The 22,411-nt window shown below is 32.8% G+C and overlaps 1 protein-coding gene across 1 annotated transcript in view; it reads right to left on the bottom strand.

The window, feature by feature from the left end:
* Positions 1-22,411, bottom strand: part of enpp4 (ectonucleotide pyrophosphatase/phosphodiesterase 4) — a 681,324-nt gene that overhangs the window by 441,265 nt on the left and 217,648 nt on the right. The gene's annotated exons all lie outside the window — the stretch shown is intronic.

Below are 22,411 nucleotides of genomic sequence, written 5' to 3'. Positions count from 1 at the left end.
TATATATATATATATATATATATATACACACAGATATATATATGCACATACACACACAAACATATATACACACACATACGTATACATTATATATATACATATATATACATATACATATATATGTCTGTGTGTGTATATAAATTTAAACATATATTATATATATATATATATATATATATATATATATATATATATATATATAGCAAATATAGCAAATACATGAAATATATATATATATATATTTCATGTATTTGCTAATATATATCTATATATACATACAAACACATATATATGTATACATATATACATACAAACACATATATATGTATACATATATATGTACACACACATACATGTATATATATATATATATATATATATATATATATATATATATATATATATATATATATATATATATATATATATATATATATACATATATATATATGTATACATATATATACACACACATATATACGTATACATATATATATATATATACAAACACATACGTATGCATATGCATATATATACACACACATACGTATACATATACATATATATATACACACACATACGTATACATATATATATACACACACATATAGGTAGACATATATATACACATATATACAAATACATATATACACGTATACACATATACACACAGTATATTGTCATTCATATATTATAGTATAAATATTCTGAATACAGCCATAAAATTAACAAAAAAAAGAGAAATTGTTTTCAAAATTACATATATATATTTTTTTTTTCCAAATATGTGATATATAGAAAAATAAATATGATATGTGTGATTTGTGACATAAATGTGATAATTTTTAATGATCTATACTTCACTCTCTGATGATATACAGTAAGATAATTGTAATCTATTTTAAATGATAAAGTAATAATTCAAATACAAAATTATTCCAATATGCGTATGTATAACTAATCCACAACAGTTCAACTGTAACCAAGTGAAAATAATAATAATTTTTTGTTAAATGTCAGCAGCTTTGAGGCCTTCTGCTCACACTTGCTCGCTCTGCGGATGAGACACCCAGACAAAGTAGTGCTTTCTACTCCCCCTGCTGGCGGCGGCTGGTATCACAGCTGTGAGCAGCACCAGTGAGATGCAGGGCTGTCAGTGATGTTGCTGCTGCGCACACTCGCACGTTGGACACATTACATTATAACAACAACAACGTCAAATGACCTGTCAAATTATGTCGAAATTGTGGCCAAAGTCTACTGCAAATATTTGGCAAAACATACGAGCACTTTGATTTCAGTTAAAACAACGTCATAAAAGATCCACTTTCAACATGTTTTTCATCATAAGACATGTGCTTTTTTTTATACACGAAAACATTTGACAAAAAAGTGCAGTTCCTCTTTGATGGTGAACAATGCTAACGACAAGGTGGCTAATGTATGCTAAAAACTCACTCCTGTTACCTAAATATATCATCAAGTCACCTGAGATGGGCCAATACACATTTTAAATACTTCAATACGCACAATCAAATAACACAAAATTAACTCTCAACACAGTCCTGTTACCTAATTATTATTTTTTTCAAGTGTATTTTTTATTTTTTAAATATGTTTAGTTGAATCACACTAATGTGCTTGGTTTCAATAAAATGTTATTAGCATAAATACCATGTGGTTATATTTCATGTATTTGCTAATTCTATCTTAAAAACTCACTCCTATTACTGGAATATCAACTCGTAACACAGTCCTGTTACCTATATTATTTTTTAGTGCCCATAACTGTAAAAATATATTTTGTTGAATCACAGTAATGTGCTTAGTTTCATATAGCATGTGGCTATATTTCATGTAAATATCACTCCCGTGTCAGTCCTGTTACTCAAAGATTCATCAAGTCAATAAAGTCACCTGAGATGGGCTAATACACATTTTAAATATTTCAATATGCACATTCAAATAATACAAAAGTACCTTTCAACACAGTCCTGTTACCTAACTTCTTTTTTTTTTTTAAGTGTATTTTTATTTTAAAAATATGTTTAGTTGAATCACAATAATGTGCTAAGTTTCAATAATATTTTTTTTTAGCATATATGCCATGTGGTTATATTTCATGTATTTGCTAATTCTATGCTAAAAACTCACTCCTGTTACATTCAGTCATTTCACTTAAATGAGTCAAGTCAATACAGTCACCGTAGATGGGCTAATACTCATTTTAAGTACTTCAATATGCTAAAACTCACTCCTGTTACTTACAGTAAATGAGTCATCTATTCAATAAAGTTCTGTCAGATGGGCTACTAATACTCATTTTAAGTATTTCAATCTGTAAATTAAAATAATATACTTTCTTAACACAGTCCTGTTACTTAAAAATGTATTCAAATTGTTTTAGTTTTTTTTAAATATTTGTTTTTGTTGAATAACAGCTACGTACTTAACTTCAATTAAATGTTATTAGCATGAATATAATTTGGCTATATTTCATGTATTTGTTAATTGTATGCTAAAACTCACTCATGTTACTTACAGTAAATGAGTCATTAATTCAATAAAGTTCTGTTAGATGGGCTACAGCATTATTTATTTTAAGTACTTCAATATGTAAATTAAAATAATATAAATACTTTCTTATAATAATAATAATAATAATACCTGGGATTTATATAGCGCTTTTCTAAGTACTCAAAGTCGCTTTACATGTTAAAAACCCATCATTCATTCCCACCTGGTGGTGGTAAGCTACTTTCGTAGCCACAGCTGCCCTGGGGAAGACTGACGGACACAGTCCTGTTACTTAAAAATGTATATAAACTATTATTTTTTTTAAATATTTGCTTTTATTGAATAACGGTTATGTACTTAGTAGCTAAAGTAAAATATTAGCATAAATATCTTGTGGCTACATTTTCTGTAATTGCCAATTTTATGATACAAACTCACTCCTGTTACTAATAGTAAATGAGTCATCAATTCAACAAAGTTATGTTAGATGGGCTACTAATACTCATTTTAATGTACTTCAATATGTAAATTAAAATAATATACTTTCTTAACACAGTCCTGTTACTTAAAAATGTATTTAAACAATTGTCTGAATCATTTGCTTTTGTTGAATAACGGTTATGTACTTAGCAGCTTCAATAAAATATCAGCATAAATATCTTGTGGCTACATTCTCTGTATTTGCTAATTGTATGATTAAAAACTCACTCCTGTTGCTAACAGTAAATGAGTCATAAATTCAACAAAGTTCTGTTAGATGGGCTATTATACTCATTTTAATGTACTTCAATATGTAAATTAAATAATATACTTTCTTAACACAGTCCTGTTACTTAAACATGTATTTAAACTCTATTATGTTTTTAAATGTTTGTTTTTGTTGAATAACAGCTACGTACTTCGCTTCAATAAAATGTTATTAGCATAAATATCATGTGGCTATATTTCATGTATTTGATAATTGTATGCTAAAACTCACTCATGTTACTTACAGTAAATGAGTCATTAATTCAATAAAGTTCTTTTGGATGGGCTACCGCATTACTCATTTTAAGTACTTCAATATGTAAATTAAAATAATATAAATACTTAACACAGTCCTGTTACTTAAAAATGTATATAAACTATATATTTTTTTAAATATTTGTTTTTGTTGAATAACAGCTACGTACTTCGCTTCAATAAAATGTTATCAGCATAAATATGTGGCTATATTTCATGCATTTGCTATGTATGATACAAACTCACTCCTGTTACTAACAGTAAATGAGTCATCAATTCAACAAAGTTATGTTAGATGGGCTTATACCTTATACTTGTACTTATACTTAGCTTATACTTATTTTAATGTACTTCAATATGCAAATTAAAATAATATACTTTGTTAACACAGTCCTGTTACTTAAACATGTATTTAAACTCTGATGTTTTTAAATGTTTGTTTTTGTTGAATAACAGCTACACACTCAACTTTAATAAAATGTTATTATATTAGCATACATATCATGTGGCTATATTTCATGTATTTGATAATTGTATGCTTTACCCCGCCTTCGGCCCGATTGTAGCTGAGATAGGCTCCAGCGCCCCCCGCGACTCCGAAGGGAATAAGCGGTAGAAAATGGATGGATGGATGGATGCTAAAACCCACTCATGTTACTTACAGTAAATGAGTCATTAATTCAATAAAGTTCTGTTGGATGGGCTACCACATTACTCATTTTAAGTACTTCAATATGTAAATTAAAATAATATAAATACTTTCTTAACACAGTCCTGTTACTTAAAAATGTATATAAACTATTATTTTTTTTAAATATTTTCTTTTGTTGAATAACAGCTACGTACTTCGCTTCAATAAAATGTTAATAGCATAAATATGTGGCTATATTTCATGCATTTGCTATGTATGATACAAACTCACTCCTGTTACTAACAGTAAATGAGTCATCAATTCAACAAAGCTCTGTTAGATGGGCTACTAATACTCATTTTAATGTATTTCAATATGTAAATTAAAATAATATACTTTCTTAACACAGTCCTGTTACTTAAACATGTATTTAAACTCTGATGTTTTTAAATGTTTGTTTTTGTTGAATAACAGCTACGCACTCAACTTTAATAAAATGTTATTATATTAGCATAAATATCATGTGGCTATATTTCATGTATTTGTTAATTGCATGCTAAAACTCACTCATGTTACTTACAGTAAATGAGTCATTAATTCAATAAAGTTCTGTTAGATGGGCTACCGCATTATTTATTTTAAGTACTTCAATATGTAAATTAAAATAATATAAATACTTTCTTGACACAGTCCTGTTACTTATAAATGTATATAAACTATTATTTTTTTTAAATATTTGCTTTTGTTGAATAACAGTTATGGACTTAGTAGCTTCAGTAAAATATTAGCATAAATATCTTGTGGCTACATTTTCTTTATTTGCCAATTTTATGATACGAACTCACTCCTGTTACTAACAGTAAATGAGTCATCAATTCAACAAAGTTCTGTTAGATGGGCGACTAATACTCATTTTAATGTACTTCAATATGTAAATTAAAATAATATACTTTCTTAACACAGTCCTGTCACTTAAAAATGTATTTAAACAATTGTTTGAAACATTTTCTTTTGTTGAATAACGGTTATGTACTTAGTAGCTTCAATAAAATATCAGCATAAATATCTTGTGGCTACATTTTCTGTATTTGCTAATTGTATGATAAAAACTCACTCCTGTTACTAACAGTAAATGAGTCATAAATTCAACAAAGTTCTGTTAGATGGGCTACTAATACTCATTTTAATGTACTTAAATATGTAAATTAAAATAATATACTTTCTTAACACAGTCCTATTACTTAAACATGTATTTAAACTCTATTATGTTTTTAAATGTTTGTTTTTGTTGAATAACAGCTACGTACTTCGCTTCAATAAAATGTTATTAGCATAAATATCATGTGGCTATATTTCATGTTTTTGATAATTGTATGCTAAAACTCACTCATGTTACTTACAGTAAATGAGTCATTAATTCAATACAGTTCTGTTGGATGGGCTACCGCATTACTCATTTTAAGTACTTCAATATGTAAATTAAAATAGGATAAATACTTTCTTAACACAGTCCTGTTACTTAAAAATGTATATAAACTATTATTGTTTTAAATATTTGTTTTTGTTGAATAACAGCTACGTATTTCGCTTCAATAAAATATCAGCATAAATATGTGGCTATATTTCATGTATTTGCCAATTGTATGATACAAACTCACTCCTGTTACTCACAGTAAATGAGTCATCAATTCAACAAAGTTATGATCGATGGGCTACTAATACTCATGTTAAGTACTTCAATATATAAATTAAAATAAATACATTCTTATCACAGTCCTGTTATTTTAAAATGCATTTAAAAAAAAAATTGAAATATGTGCTTTTGTTGAATAACGGTTATGTACTTAGCATAAATATCTTGTGGCTACATTTTCTGTATTTGCTAATTGTATGATAAAAACTCACTCATGTTACTAACAGTAAATGAGTCATTAATTCAACAAAGTTCTGTTAGATGGGCTACTAATATTCATTTTAATGTACTTCAATATGTAAATTAAAATAATATACAGTACTTTCTTAACATAGTCCTGTTACTTAAACATGTATTTAAACTGTATTATGTTTTTAAATGTTTGTTTTTGTTGAATAACAGCTACGTACTTTGCTTCAATAAAATGTTATTAGCATAAATATCATGTGGCTATATTTCATGTATTTGTTAATTGTATGCTAAAACTCACTCATGTTACTTACAGTAAATTAGTCATTGATTCAATACAGTTCTGTTGGATGGGCTACCGCATTACTCATTTTAAGTACTTCAATATGTAAATTAAAATAATATAAATACTTTCTTAACACAGTCCTGTTACTTAAAAATGTATATAAACTATTATTTTTAAAAATAATTGTTTTTGTTGAATAACAGCTACGTACTTCGCTTCAATAAAATATTAGCATAAATATGTGGCTATATTTCATGTATTTGCTAATTGTATAATACGAACTCACTTCTGTTACTCACAGTAAATGAGTCATCAATTCAACAAAGTTATGATCGATGGGCTACTAATACTCATGTTAAGTACTTCAATATGTAAATTAAAATAAATACATTCTTAACACAGTCCTGTTACTTAAAAATGTATTTAAACAATTGTTTGGAACATTTGCTTTTGTTGAATAACGGTTATGTACTTAGTAGCTTCAATAAAATATCAGCATAAATATATTGTGGCTACATTTTCTGTATTTGCTAATTGTATGATTAAAACTCACTCCTGTTACTAACAGTAAATGAGTCATCAATTCAACAAAGTTCTGTTAGATGGGCTACTAATACTCATTTTAATGTACTTCAATATGTAAATTAAAATAATATAAATACTTTCTTAACACAGTCCTGTTACTTAAAAATGTATTTAAACAATTATTTTTTTAAATATTTGATTTTTTTGAATAACAGCTACGTACTTCGCTTCAATAAAATATTAGCATAAATATGTGGCTATATTTCATGTATTTGCTAATTGTATGATACAAACTCATTCCTGTTACTCACAGTAAATGAGTCATCAATTCAACAAAGTTATGATAGATGGGCTACTAATACTCATGTTAAATACTTCAGTATGTAAATTAAAATAAAGACATTCTTAACACAGTCCTGTTACTTAAAAAATGTATTTAAACAATTGTTTGGAACATTTGCTTTTGTTGAATAACGGTTATGTACTTAGTAGCTTCAATAAAATATCAGCATAAATATCTTGTGGCTACATTTTCTGTATTTGCTAATTGTATGATAAAAACTCACTCATGTTACTAACAGTAAATGAGTCATTAATTCAACAAAGTTCTGTTAGATGGGCTACTAATACTCATTTTAATGTACTTCAATATGTAAATTAAAATAATATAAATACTTTCTTAACACAGTCCTGTTACTTAAAAATGTATTTAAACAATTATTTTTTTAAATATTTGATTTTTTTGAATAACAGCTACGTACTTCGCTTCAATAAAATATTAGCATAAATATGTGGCTATATTTCATGTATTTGCTAATTGTATGATACAAACTCACTCCTGTTACTCACAGTAAATGAGTCATCAATTCAACAAAGTTATGATAGATGGGCTACTAATACTCATGTTAAATACTTCAGTATGTAAATTAAAATAAATACATTCTTAACACAGTCCTGTTACTTAAAAATGTATTTAAACAATTGTTTGGAACATTTGCTTTTGTTGAATAATGGTTATGTACTTAGTAGCTTCAATAAAATATCAGCATAAATATCTTGTGGCTACATTTTCTGTATTTGCTAATTGTATGATTAAAACTCACTCCTGTTACTAACAGTAAATGAGTCATCAATTCAACAAAGTTCTGTTAGATGGGCTACTAATACTCATTTTAATGTACTTCAATATGTAAATTAAAATAATATAAATACTTTCTTAACACAGTCCTGTTACTTAAAAATGTATTTAAACTATTATTTTTTTTAATATTTGCTTTTGTTGAATAACAGCTACGTACTTCGCTTCAATAAAATATTAGCATAAATATGTGGCTATATTTCATGTATTTGCTAATTGTATGATACAAACTCACTCCTGTTACTCACAGTAAATGAGTCATCAATTCAACAAAGTTATGATAGATGGGCTACTAATACTCATGTTAAATACTTCAGTATGTAAATTAAAATAAATACATTCTTAACACAGTCCTGTTACTTAAAAATGTATTTAAACAATTGTTTGGAACATTTGCTTTTGTTGAATAACGGTTATGTACTTAGTAGCTTCAATAAAATATCAGCATAAATATATTGTGGCTACATTTTCTGTATTTGCTAATTGTATGATTAAAACTCACTCCTGTTACTAACAGTAAATGAGTCATCAATTCAACAAAGTTCTGTTAGATGGGCTACTAATACTCATTTTAATGTACTTAAATATGTAAATTAAAATAATATAAATACTTTCTTAACACAGTCCTGTTACTTAAAAATGTATTTAAACAATTATTTTTTTAAATATTTGATTTTTTTGAATAACAGCTACGTACTTCGCTTCAATAAAATATTAGCATAAATATGTGGCTATATTTCATGTATTTGCTAATTGTATGATACAAACTCACTCCTGTTACTCACAGTAAATGAGTCATCAATTCAACAAAGTTATGATAGATGGGCTACTAATACTCATGTTAAATACTTCAGTATGCAAATTAAAATAAAGACATTCTTAACACAGTCCTGTTACTTAAAAATGTATTTAAACAATTGTTTGGAACATTTGCTTTTGTTGAATAACGGTTATGTACTTAGTAGCTTCAATAACATATCAGCATAAATATCTTGTGGCTACATTTTCTGTATTTGCTAATTGTATGATAAAAACTCACTCATGTTACTAACAGTAAATGAGTCATTAATTCAACAAAGTTCTGTTAGATGGGCTACTAATACTAATTTTAATGTACTTCAATATGTAAATTAAAATAATATAAATACTTTCTTAACACAGTCCTGTTACTTAAAAATGTATTTAAACTATTATTTTTTTAAATATTTGCTTTTGTTGAATAACAGCTACGTACTTCGCTTCAATAAAATATTAGCATAAATATGTGGCTATATTTCATGTATTTGCTAATTGTATGATACAAACTCACTCCTGTTACTCACAGTAAATGAGTCATCAATTCAACAAAGTTATGATAGATGGGCTACTAATACTCATGTTAAATACTTCAGTATGTAAATTAAAATAAAGACATTCTTAACACAGTCCTGTTACTTAAAAATGTATTTAAACAATTGTTTGGAACATTTGCTTTTGTTGAATAACGGTTATGTACTTAGTAGCTTCAATAAAATATCAGCATAAATATCTTGTGGCTACATTTTCTGTATTTGTTAATTGTATGATTAAAACTCACTCCTGTTACTAACAGTAAATGAGTCATCAATTCAACAAAGTTCTGTTAGATGGGCTACTATTACTCATTTTAATGTACTTCAATATGTAAATTAAAATAATATAAATACTTTCTTAACACAGTCCTGTTACTTAAAAATGTATATGAACTATTATTTTTTTAAATATTTGTTTTTGTTGAATAACAGCTACGTACTTCGCTTCAATAAAATATTAGCATAAATATCTGGCTATATTTCATGTATTTGCTAATTGTATGATACAAACTCACTCCTGTTACTCACAGTAAATGAGTCGTCAGTTCAACAAAGTTATGATAGATGGGCTACTAACTCATGTTAAGTACTTCAATATGTAAATTCAAATAAATACATTCTTAACACAGTCCTGTTATTTTAAAATGCATTTTAAAAGATTTTTGAAATATGTGCTTTTGTTGAATAACGGTTATGTACTTAGTAGCTTCAATAAAATATCAGCATAAATATCTTGTGGCTACATTTTCTGTATTTGCTAATTGTATGATAAAAACTCACTCTTGTTACTAACAGTTAAATGAGTCATCAATTCAACAAAGTTCTGTTAAATGGGTTACTAATACTTATTTTAATGTACTTCAATATGTAAACTAATATAAATACATTCTTAACACAGTCCGGTTATTTTAAAATGTATTTGAACACATTTTTGAAACATTTGCTTTTGTTGAATAACTGTTTTGTACTTAGTAGCTTCAATAAAATATTAGCATAAATATATTGTGGCTACATTTTCTGTATTTGCTAATTGTCTGCTAAAAACTCACTCCTGTTACTTACAGTAAACGAGTCAATAAAGATAGGCTAATACACATTCTAAGCACATAATTAGGAGACAGCTTATATCCCAAATAACTATCTATTCATGTCTAATAATGAAATCATTACATGAGGGGCTGCACTTATCACACTCTTGCATTAAAGGGCACACAAAAGAGACAGAATAAGAAAAAGGCGAGAGAGAATATTAAAAGGAGACGTAGTGTCGATGCCGATGATAAGTCCACACACGACAAGCAAATATTAAAAAAGTAAAGGCAGATGAATATGAATGGCGGGGACAAGAAGAGCCTGTTGTCCTTGTGTGGGAGGGGGGGTACTGAGACGTGACACGACATATTACACTAAAACGTCTCCTGGAGACGAGCGACATCAACGTTTACTGCTGGACTCAAGGCTGCAAGGAGCAGGTCGATGATGAAGAGGAAGAGGAAGAGTGTGCGCCAACAAATAAACAACTATTGTCCAAAGTCATCTTATGAAACATTGCTGTTGTAATTGCTGAAAGAGAAAGAAAGGGTGATCAAGTTGCACAACCAGTGCAAGGATAGATCTCGCCTTCATTCTTCCTTTCCACTAACCTGCACTTTCAGCAAGCATTTAAAAGCTTTTTAGATTCAAGAACTGAAAGGCAAGGTTACAAAGGAGGCGCACCCACAAGAAAGTGCTTAAGTACTTCAGTTTTATGACTGAAACATTGAAGGAAGCAAGGGTTGTTTTTTTTATTTTCAAAAAATAGTTTTTAGGTTTATTGTAAAACAAAGATTTGTAGATTGAAAGTCGCAGTAGAGTGGAAAAAATAATTAATTATGTTTCATTGTGTTTTTCAACCACTGTGCCGCGGCACACTAGTGTACCGTGAGATATTGTCTGGTGTGCCGTGGGAGATTATGTTATTTCACCTAATTGGGTTAAAAACATTTTTTGCAAACCAGTAATTATAATCCGCAAATGTGCCGTTGTTGAGTGTCTGCGCTGTCTAGAGATCGGCAGAGTAACCGTGTAATACTCTTCCATATCAGTAGGTGGCAGAAGGTAGCGGGAACATGGTTTGTCGTGATTACAATATGCAGACGACAGCGGGAGGCAGTGTGAAGGTAAAAAGGTATCTAATGCTTAAACCAAAAATAAACAAAAGGCAAGTGTCGCTAAGGAAAGGCATTGAAGCTTAGGGATGGCAAAACGAAGGGAAACCTGAACTGGCTGCAAAGTAAACAAAAACAGAAATGCTGGATGACAGCAAAGACTTACAGCGTGTGGAGAAGCAGACGGCGTCCACAAAGTACATCCGTACATGTCATGAAAATCAACAACAAAATAGGAGCGCAAGACACGAACTAAAACACTACACACAGGAAAACACCAAAAAACTCCAAATAAGTCAGGGGGTGATGTGACAGGTCGTGACAGTACACCTACTTTGAGACAAGAGCTATAGTGATGCATGGTTGGTTATGGTTTGAATTCATATCCAACAATTGCGAGAACAACTTTTTATTGTCAATATCGGCTGCTGAGTTTCATTTTTTAATGTTTCCTGCTGGTGGTGTGCCTTGAGATTTTTTCAATGAAAAAAAATGTGCCTTGGCTCAGAAAAGGTTGAAAAACACTGCATTAAACACATCCAATTGTTCTTACAACTTGCAAAGTGTGTGAAAATACCGTCTAAATGTCACAAAATGCCGTCAGTCATTTTAAAAATCCCGCTCCAAAAACCTTCTGTGATTTCCGTAGCTTCTACATCACTGTTGGATTTACTATGTGTATTTGTTATGTGTATATGTATTTATGGCGGACTTACCTGGGACTTTAAGATGGGCGGGGCTACCACTGACAGATGACCATGTACGTAGCTTTAAAAATGGCGGCATTGTTTCGTTTGTAAAAAACAGCGTGCTTCGTCACCAGCATACTCCACTGGTAAGCTCATTTTGTTATATCCGCTTTTCTTTGTTAGATCAGCTGAATTATTGCTTAAATTCCATGCTTGCCTGCTTCTTTGCTCTTCTGTTTGCTGTATGTCTGCTATGTCCAAGCGCTTGTTGTGCGGCTGACTTGCTGCATCACAACCAGCGCAAACACTCACTGTTTAGTTTTTAAACAACGTTGGCAAATTTAAAAGTAATGTGCAGATTGAAATCTGTTGGATTATATTGTTGTCACGTTGCGTGTGTCCGGCTGCGTTTGAGAGTTCGAAGGTTTGAGTTAAAAATACCGGCACCGGCACTTTACTTCCTGGTTTGGCTGATGGGATTTGTAGTTCTTTTGTGTAGTTCTGCTCATATGTTTAATGTGTTCCTCAAACAGAGCGCCGGTGTTTTATGTCTTTTTAGTATGTTTGTCCATGACATTATGGTGACATTATAAATAATTCTGATTACATTTAAAACATTATTTGACATAAATTAATGGTGATAATACAATGTAATGCTAAAATTAATAAGTTAGGATAAAATCACAGTGATTGATAATATGTCATATCATGGTTGATAACATTATGGTTCAGTTGATGAATTCATGTCTATTTACATTATGATGATTCAAGATAGATGCATTGTTTTATTATGTTCATGTTTTGATGATTCAAGATAGATACATTGTTTTATGTTCATGTTTACTTTTAGGTTATTACCTGCTGCTGCGGCTAATGCTGCTAATGCTGCTGCTGCCAATGCTGCTACTGCTACTACTGCTGCAGCTGCTGCTACTACTACTGCTGCTGCTGTTGCTGCAATAAGTACTAAATAAAACAAGCAAAGAATGCACAGCGAGTAATTCCTTTCATGCTGAGTGACGACCCCTATTCAGAGGGCCAATACGGAAAAAACTGAACAATCACTGTGAAGTGAAGTGAATTATATTTATATAGCGCTTTTCTCTAGTGACTCAAATAGTTTTTACATAGTGAAACCCAATATCTAAGTTACATTTAAACCAGTGTGGGTGGCACTAGGAGCAGGTGGGTAAAGTGTTTTGCCCAAGGACACAACGGCAGTGACTAGGATGGCGGAAGCGGGGATCGAACCTGGAACCCTCACGTTGCTGGCACGGCCGCTCCACCAACCGAACTATACCGCCCCTGTACTAACACTTCTGCACTCTGACCATATTATTAGATCAGTCATACTGGAAATACGCAAAAATTGGAAATTGAAGTGTTTATCATTTGCTCTCACTTCAGCTCCAACAGCGTGTCTCATTCCGGCTGCTGCTAATAAAGGCGACAGGTGATTAGATAACAAGGCCCACCTGTGTCATCCACTCACCTGTCGCTGTCTTCAAGGCCGGTCCTGGCACACCCCGTTCCGCGGCAGGCCCGCAGGCCACGCCCCCCTCTACAGAGTGATATTGTTATTATAAGCACTAACACAGACGGACTATTTTAGCGGCGCATTGACAGCGATGGGCTAACGCTAGCTTTGGCTGCTATTGTTGACACACTGAGCCGACGGCTGCTTCTGCTTCGTCTCAAACTTGCTAAAAGAAAATTCTAGATTATAATTCATGCATCTCTCACCTGCTAGTAGACAAATGTGGCCATGGACCGACAGGCTGGTCCACTTTCACATCCCCAGAGATGGCGAAAAAGACACAAAAAGATGCTTGTTGGATTGCGATTGAATCTTCATCCAAACGGAATTATGTGAGCGTCAGTTGACATCCCAGCGAGAGTGGAAATATTAAAGTAGGTGTTTGTTTTATGATGGTTCGTTTGTATGTTTAGCTTATGTTACAATAAAGCTGCATCCGTTAAGCACTCAGCTTCTAAAACTTATTGCTCATCCTCTTTGTGTTCGGGTTCAAAAATATAAAGTACCGTGTCATAATTTTTCCCATAGTAATTGTTGTTGGCTTTCACAAAGTCTGCTTGATTAGCATTGTTGTTGATGGGGAAGGGATCTGTGGTTCCTCCTCTACGTCACGGATCACGTGACTTGCTTCCTCATTAGCTTCTGTTAGTTTATGTTTAGCTTATGTTACAATGAAGCTGCATACGTTAAGCATTCGGCTTCTAAAACTTATTGTTCATCCTCTTTGTATTCGGGTTCAAAAATATAAAATTCTGGGTCATACTTTTGCCTAAAGTAAAGGTTGTTGGCGTTCACAAAGTTTGCTTGATTAGCATTGTTGTTGATGGGGAAGGGATCTGTGGTTCCTCCTCTACGTCTCGGATTACGTGACTTGCTTCCTCATTATCTCTCAAAATGGTTCGGGAATCTCTGTGAGATTGATATTATTTTGATCATATCTATTTATTCACAAATTTTGGAAGTCTTTTGGTGTCATAAATCAGATATATAGGATAATAGCTTCAATATAGAGGCAACTTGTTTTCCACTCTACTGCTACTTTAAAGTAAAATAAAACTGGCAGCTCATTTGCCAGAATTTTATCGTAATTTACGGTGTTTTTTACTCCAAATTACTGTAAAAACACTACTGTTGTTAATTTTACAGTCAAATTCTGGCAAATGATTTGTCCGTTTGCTTTTTTTTTTTTTTTTTTCCAAAATTAAACGTAGGTCTGTTGTTTTTACAGTGCATTGCTGTAAACGTGAAAACGGTATCACTTTTCGGCGAGCTACGCTACTCGTGTGCGCGTGGAAAGACGCAGCCTGTACCAGCGGATACTTCACAACATTCGTTTTCGGTGAGCAATGTCTTTTTTTTCCAAGGCCGAATTTTCGATGCATCAATAGTGCGCAAATAATAGTCTCTATGTAATTTATGAATATATATTATGATTCTGAAGAAACAGCGATTGTTGAAGGTAGGGTTGTAGAGTATACCGGTATTAGTATAGTTCCGCGATACTAATGAATTATATTCGGTACTATACCGCCTCTGAAAAGTACCGGTCCCCCACACCCCCGCCATCGTCACGTCATTGCTGGTTTTACAAGCAGAGGAGCATGTTCGGCAGCGCACATTCACAGAGTACTTACAAGTAGACACAGTGTGTAGACAGAAAAGGGAGAACGGACGCATTTTGGCTTAAAAACTAAAGATAAAGGTGAAGTTATAACACTGAAACGCCCTCAGGAAGAGGTGCTTTAAGACATGGCTAGCTACTTACGTGCAGAGAAGTGAGGCAGGAGAAGCGTCCACGTGAATAAACATCCTGACAACGAAAAGTGGCCATCACTGAACTTCAACAGTCCTGATTGGCAATAGGATGCTGGTGTGTGAAAGTCACTGCAAGGAAGCTCAAAAACGAAAGTGGCACCAAAATAAAAGCACAAGACAGGAACTAAAACACTAAACACAGGAAAATACCAAGAAACTTAAAATATGGCATGATCTAGTGTAACAGATCATGACGTACAAAAACGTTTATTTTTAAGATGTGGGGACTTTTATTTTATTTTGTAGTTGTAGTAGCGACTTCCTTGTTCATTTACGGAAATTCGGGCAACTTTCTTTGTTTTCACTTTGCATGGCAGTGACGTCGAGGCCCCATCGGGGCCACATTGGGGCCTGTGCGCGTTTATACTGGATTTTAAAAAAAGGTTTCGCATTTTACAAACGTACTTGCAGTGTAAATAGTCAGTTGGAAAAAATCTGATTTAAAAAAAATCTGACATGGTCCACTTTGGCCTGCAGTTTAAACGTAGTCTCAGTGTCTTTGCATGTGTTTGATGAAAACTTTTTGCATTAGGTCAAGGTCGAGGTAGATGTATTTATAGAGAACATTTCTAAATCAGACTACTTTCCAAAGTGCTGTACAGATTAAAACAGAACGGTAACATATTAAAAATGATAAGCAAAAAACATTCTGTATATAAAACACAGTTAAAATGCATAAAAATAGTGCAAAAAAGCAAAAGCGTAAACAATTAAAACTATTCTTAAAATAGTAAAAAACAATAAATGCAAAACATTCTATAAATAAAACACAGTTAAAATTCATAAAAATAGTGCAAAAAAGCAAAAGCGTAAAAGATTAAAACTATTTTTAAAATAATAAAAAACACAATAAATGCAAAACATTCTATATATAAATCACAATTAAAATGCATTAAAATAGTGCAAAAAAAACAAAAACTTAAAAGATTAAAACACTTTTTAAAAATAATAAAAACCACAATGAATGCAAAACATTCCATATCTAAAACACAGTTAAAATGCATAAAAATATTGCAAAAGGAGCAAAAGCGTAAAAGATTAAAACCATTTTTTAAATAATAAAAAACACAATAAATGCTAAACATTCTATATATAAAACACAGTTAAAATGCATAAAGATAGTGCAAAAAGAGTAAAAGATTAAACATTGAAAAAAATAATAAAAAACAAAATAAATGCAAAACATTCTATATATAAAACACAGTTAAAATGAAAAAAAATTGTGCAAAAAGGAGCAAAAGCATAAAAGATTTAAACAATGTTTAAAATAATAAAAAACACAATAAATGCAAAATATTCTATGTATAAAACACAGTTAAAATGCATAAAAATAGTGCAAAATAAACAAAAGCGTAAAAGATTTAAAAAATTACATAATAATAAAAATCACAATAAATGCAAAATATTCAATATGTAAAACATAGTTAAAATGCATAAAAATAGTGCAATATAAACAAAAGCGTAAAAGATGAAATAAGTCTACACTGAGACACTTGTGATTTAGGGCTATATAAATAAACATTGAATACAAATCACAAATTAAATGCAAAGCATTCTATATGTAAAACAGTTGAAAACAGACAAAAAGAAAAAGATAAACATATCCATACATATATCCCGTTTAGCGCACATAAGTGAGTTTTTAAAGAACATTTAAAAGTATCGAGAGATGTTGCTGCGCTGAGATTCAGAGGGCTGTCGGCGAAGAAAAATCCATAAATTAGCCGCACCGTTTTAAAACCCGCAGGGATCAAAGCGTGGGGGGAAAAAAGTACCATTTTATAGTCTGTAATTTACGGTATAATCCACTTTGGATCAATGCCTTGTGCCTCCTGGGATATTCATAGGCCAGTCCGCTAATCAGCTCAGGTTGTTGTTTCTCTGGTTTGAGGGCGGTCAGCAGATACCATGTCGGGTCCATCATCGACATGTCCGACTGTTTTTGTTTGTCGCCGCGTGCGAGCGGGAGGGTAAACAAATCCGGTTTTAATAAGGGCGTGTAGTTCATAATCCTCGCCTACCAGCAGGTGAGGCCCGACATATGGGTTGAGACCATGACGGAGGGACACTCTAAGACACACACGCACGCACGCACACACACACACACACACACACACACACACACACACACACACACACACACACACACACACACACACACACACACACACACACACACACACACACACACACACACACACAGCAGCTGTCGCTTGTGTTCCGAGGCAAGACGGATTCAACAAGAGCACCGCGGTGCCTTCGGGAGCCGGGCCAAGCGAGGGAGAGGAAAGGTAGGAGCAGCCAGGTTGACGCTCGAGACAATTTCCTGCAGCTGCTCGATTAGACGCAAAGATTGTGACTGATTCCTAATTCGCAAAGCTCCACTAATTTACCACTTTGCAGTTGTTGTGTGAACACAACACGTTCGACTGCTTCGTGGTTACTTGCATTATTCTGAGTGGTTCAGTAGCACAGAGGCAATATTGGACCAAACAAACAGAAAAAATCTGTCTGGAGACGCAACATATTAAAATCCTTATACATAAGTGTTATAATGAAGGCAACACATGATGTAAGTGTCTATATTAGCTATAATAGCCTACTATAAAAAATGACTTTAAAAGTCTTATATAAGTGTTATAATGAAGACAACACATGATGTAAGTGTCTATATTAGCTATATTAGCTCACAATCAAAATGACTTTAAAAGTCTTATAAGTGTTATAATGAAGGCAACACATGATGTAAGTGTCTATATTAGCTATAATAGCCTACTATAAAAAATGACTTTAAAAGTCTTATATAAGTGTTATAATGAAGACAACACATGATGTAAGTGTCTATATTGGCTATAATAGCCTACTATAAAAAATGACTTTAAAAGTCTTATATAAGTGTTATAATGAAGACAACACATGATGTGTCTATATTAGCTATATTAGCTCACTATCAAAATGACTTTAAAAGTCTTATATAAGTGTTATAATGAAGGCAACACATGATGTAAGTGTCTATATTAGCTATAATAGCCTACTATCAAAAATGACTTTAAAGTCTTATATAAATGTTATAATGAAGGCAACACATTATGTAAGTGTCTATATTAGCTATAATAGCCTACTATGAAAATGACTTTAAAAGTCTTTTATGTGTTATGATGAATACAACACATGATGTAAGTGTCTATATTAGCTATATTAGCCTACTATCATTGATTGATTGATTGAGACTTTTATTAGTAGGTTGCACAGTGAAGTACATATTCCGTACAATTGACCACTAAATGGTAACACCCGAATAAGTTTTTCAACTTAAATTGATTCATGATACAGATATATACTATCAGATATATACTGTCATCATAATACAGTCATCACACAAGATAATCACATTGAATTATTTACATTATTTACAATTAGGGGTGTGGGGGGGGGTAGGATATGGACAGCAAGTAGTGGACATAGAGAGAGAGAGAGAGAGAGAGAGAGAGAGAGAGAGAGAGAGAGAGAGAGAGAGAGAGAGAGAGAGAGAGAGAGAGAGAGAGAGAGAGAGAGAGAGAGAGAGAGAGAGAGAGAGAGAGAGAGAGAGAGAGAGAGAGAGAGAGATCAGAAGGCATAAGAAAAAGTATCTGCATTTGATTGTTTACATTTGATTATTAGCAATCCGGAGAGGGTGTTAGTTTAGGGTTGTAGCTGCCTGGAGGTGAACTTTTATTGCGGTTTTGAAGGAGGATAGAGATGCCCTTTCTTTTATACCTTTTGGGAGCGCATTCCACATTGATGTGGCATAGAAAGAGAATGAGTTAAGACCTTTGTTAGATCGGAATCTGGGTTTAACGTGGTTAGTGGAGCTCCCCCTGGTGTTGTGGTTATGGCGGTCATTTAAGTCAAGGAAGTAGTTTGACATGTACTTTGGTATCAGGGAGGTGTAGCGGATTTTATAGACTAGGCTCAGTGCAAGTTGTTTAACTCTGTCCTCCACCTTGAGCCAGCCCACTTTGGAGAAGAGGGTAGGAGTGAGGTGGGATCTGGGGTGGAGGTCTAGAAGTAACCTGACTAGCTTGTTCTGAGATGTTTGGAGTTTAGATTTGAGGGTTTTGGAGGTGCTAGGGTACCAGGAGGTGCATGCGTAATCGAAAAAGGGTTGAACGAGAGTTGCCGCCAGAATCCTCAAGGTGCTTTTGTTGACCAGAGAGGAGATTCTGTAGAGAAATCTCGTTCGTTGGTTAACCTTTTTGATTACCTTGGTTGCTATTTTATCACAGGAAAGTTAGCCTCCAGAATGGTACCTAGATAGGTGACCTCCTCTTTCCTGGTGATAACAATGTCACCCACTTTTATAGTGAAGTCATTGACTTTCTTAAGGTTGATGTGGGACCCAAACATGATGGATTCCGTTTTACCCAAGTGTATGGATAGCTTGTTGTCAGCGAGCCAGGTGCAAGTTCTACACAGCTCAGCACTGAGGATTTTCTCCACCTGTGACTTGTCCTTGTCAAATTACTTTAACAGCCTTATACAAGTGTTATAATGAAGGCAACACATGATGTAAGTGTCTTCATTAGCTATATTAGCCTACTATCAAAATTACTTTAAAAGTCTTATGAGTGTTATAATGAAGACAACGCGTGATGTAAGTGTCTATATTAGCTATATTAGCTCACTATCAAAATTACTTTGAAAGTCGTATATAAATGTTATAATGAAGACAACACATGATATAAGTGTCTATATTAGCTATATTAGCCTACTATCAAAATGACTTTAAAAGTCCTATATAAGTGTTATAATAAGGCAACACATGATGTAAGTGTCTATATTAGCTATATTAGCCTACTATCAAAATGACTTTAAAAGTCTTACATAAGTCTTATAATAAAGACAACACGTGATGTGTCCATATTAGCTATAATAGCCTACTATCAAAATGACTTTAAAAAAGTTTATATAAGTGTAATAATGAAGACAACACATGATGTGTCTATATTAGTTATATTAGCCTACTATCAAAATGACTTTAAAAGTCTTTTATAAGTGTTACAATGAAGGTAACACATGATGTAAGTGTCTATATTAGTTGTATTAGCCTACTATCAAAATGACTTTAAAAGTCTTATATAGGTGTTATAATGAAGGCAACACATGATGTAAGTGTCTATATTAGTTATATTAGCCTACTATCAAAATGACTTTAAGTCTTATATAAGTGTTACAATGAAGACAACACATGATGTAAGTGTCTATATTAGCTATAATAGCCTACTATGAAAATGACTTTAAAAGTATTATATAAGTGTTATAATGAAGACAACACGTGATGTAAGTATCTATATTAGCTATAATAGCCTACTATCAACATTACTTTAAACAAGTTTTATATAAGTGTTATAATGAAGACAACACATGATGTAAGTGTCTATATTAGCTATATTAGCCTACTATCAAATTGACTATGTGTCGCAGGCTGAAGCAAATCTTCATTGACAGAAATGTTGAAATGTAATATTTATTTTAAACATTTTTACAACATTGGGAACCATTAGTAAAACTCTGGCTTCTTTGAGGGTAAGATAACTCCTGGAAATGACTGTCTTTTAATGGCCAAAGGTATAGATGTTTGTGTCCAAGTTAAAGGAAACAGGCTGTCTTCTTCTAAAGGATTTATTACAATCTTTGCAAGCTGGGTAGCGTTTGCTGTGGTCTGGAACAACATGGCACACAAACAACTATCAGATGCAGCTAATATTGCATACAGATAATGTGTCATGACACATGCAAATATAAATTAAATACACAGACGACATAAGTAAAGGAAATTAAATGAGCTCAAATATACCTACAACCGAGGCATAATGAGGCAATATGTACATACAGCTAGCTTAAATAGCATGTTAGCATCTATTAGCTTGCAGTCATGCACTGACCAAATATGCCTGATTAGCACTGCACACAAAGCTCACCTTTGTGCATTCACGCACAGCATAAAATGTTTGGTGGACAAAATGAGACAAAGAAGGGGTGGTATAAACACGTCGTTCTGTGGCAGCGTCGGACAAAGTTGTACATGTAAACAAACTATGGTGAGTTCATGGACCGCTGAAATTAGTTGGAAAAAACGGCGCTCGCCAAATACTCTCATCAGTGAAGCATGTTTAATATAAACAGTAAGGAAGGTTTGTGTCATGTTTCTTCTCACACAGAAACCATATTAAAACAACTTTTTCCCTATGTTCATACATTTTGGAAAAAAAGCTCCAGGGAGCCGCGAGAGCCCCGTTTTAAACGTTAACCGAAGCCCTTTAAAAGGCTACTTTGTGTCCTCTCAGTCTGTCATCACTCTCCCCCGTGACTTCCCTCCGCTTCTCTATTTTCCTAACTCTCTCTCTCTCTCTCTCTCTTCGCCTCCTCCTCCATCGCAACCCATTTCTGCCTCTTATGAAGTGTGAAAAATGATCGCTCGCAGGATGAAGTGGACAGAATTTGCCGGCGTAATGGCCTGACAAAATGAATCGTGGCCTTCCTCGCCATCCATCACCGCTCCGAGGCGACCGTGGTTAAGATCTGTGAAGGTGCCGGCTTATTGATTACTGCTTGTAACTACAGAGTGTCTGATTCAGTGTTTGCGGCGCGGTGGGAGACGGGTGGAAAAAGGGGACGCGCGCTCAGAAATCCTCTTTTGATAGATTTTAAATGGTGAAATATTGATTTCTGTCTGGTCCAAGGTCTGGGCCGAGCAGGCCGCGGCCATTTGTTGGACCGATAATGCCGGACGTTCGCTTCTGCCGGTCACCATCAGTCATTGTGACAGCCGGGAAAACATGAGGGAGGAGGGATGGAATGGTGGAGGAAGAAGAGAGAGGAAGAAAGGCGGATAAATAAAGCTTGCAGGGATGGGCACCGTTCACATTGGA

The sequence above is a fragment of the Entelurus aequoreus genome, linkage group LG01, assembly GCF_033978785.1.
Source record: "Entelurus aequoreus isolate RoL-2023_Sb linkage group LG01, RoL_Eaeq_v1.1, whole genome shotgun sequence".
NCBI lineage: Eukaryota > Metazoa > Chordata > Actinopteri > Syngnathiformes > Syngnathidae > Entelurus > Entelurus aequoreus.
The sequence above is the reverse complement of the archived record's forward strand: the minus strand, read 5'-3'. Positions and strand labels throughout refer to the sequence as shown.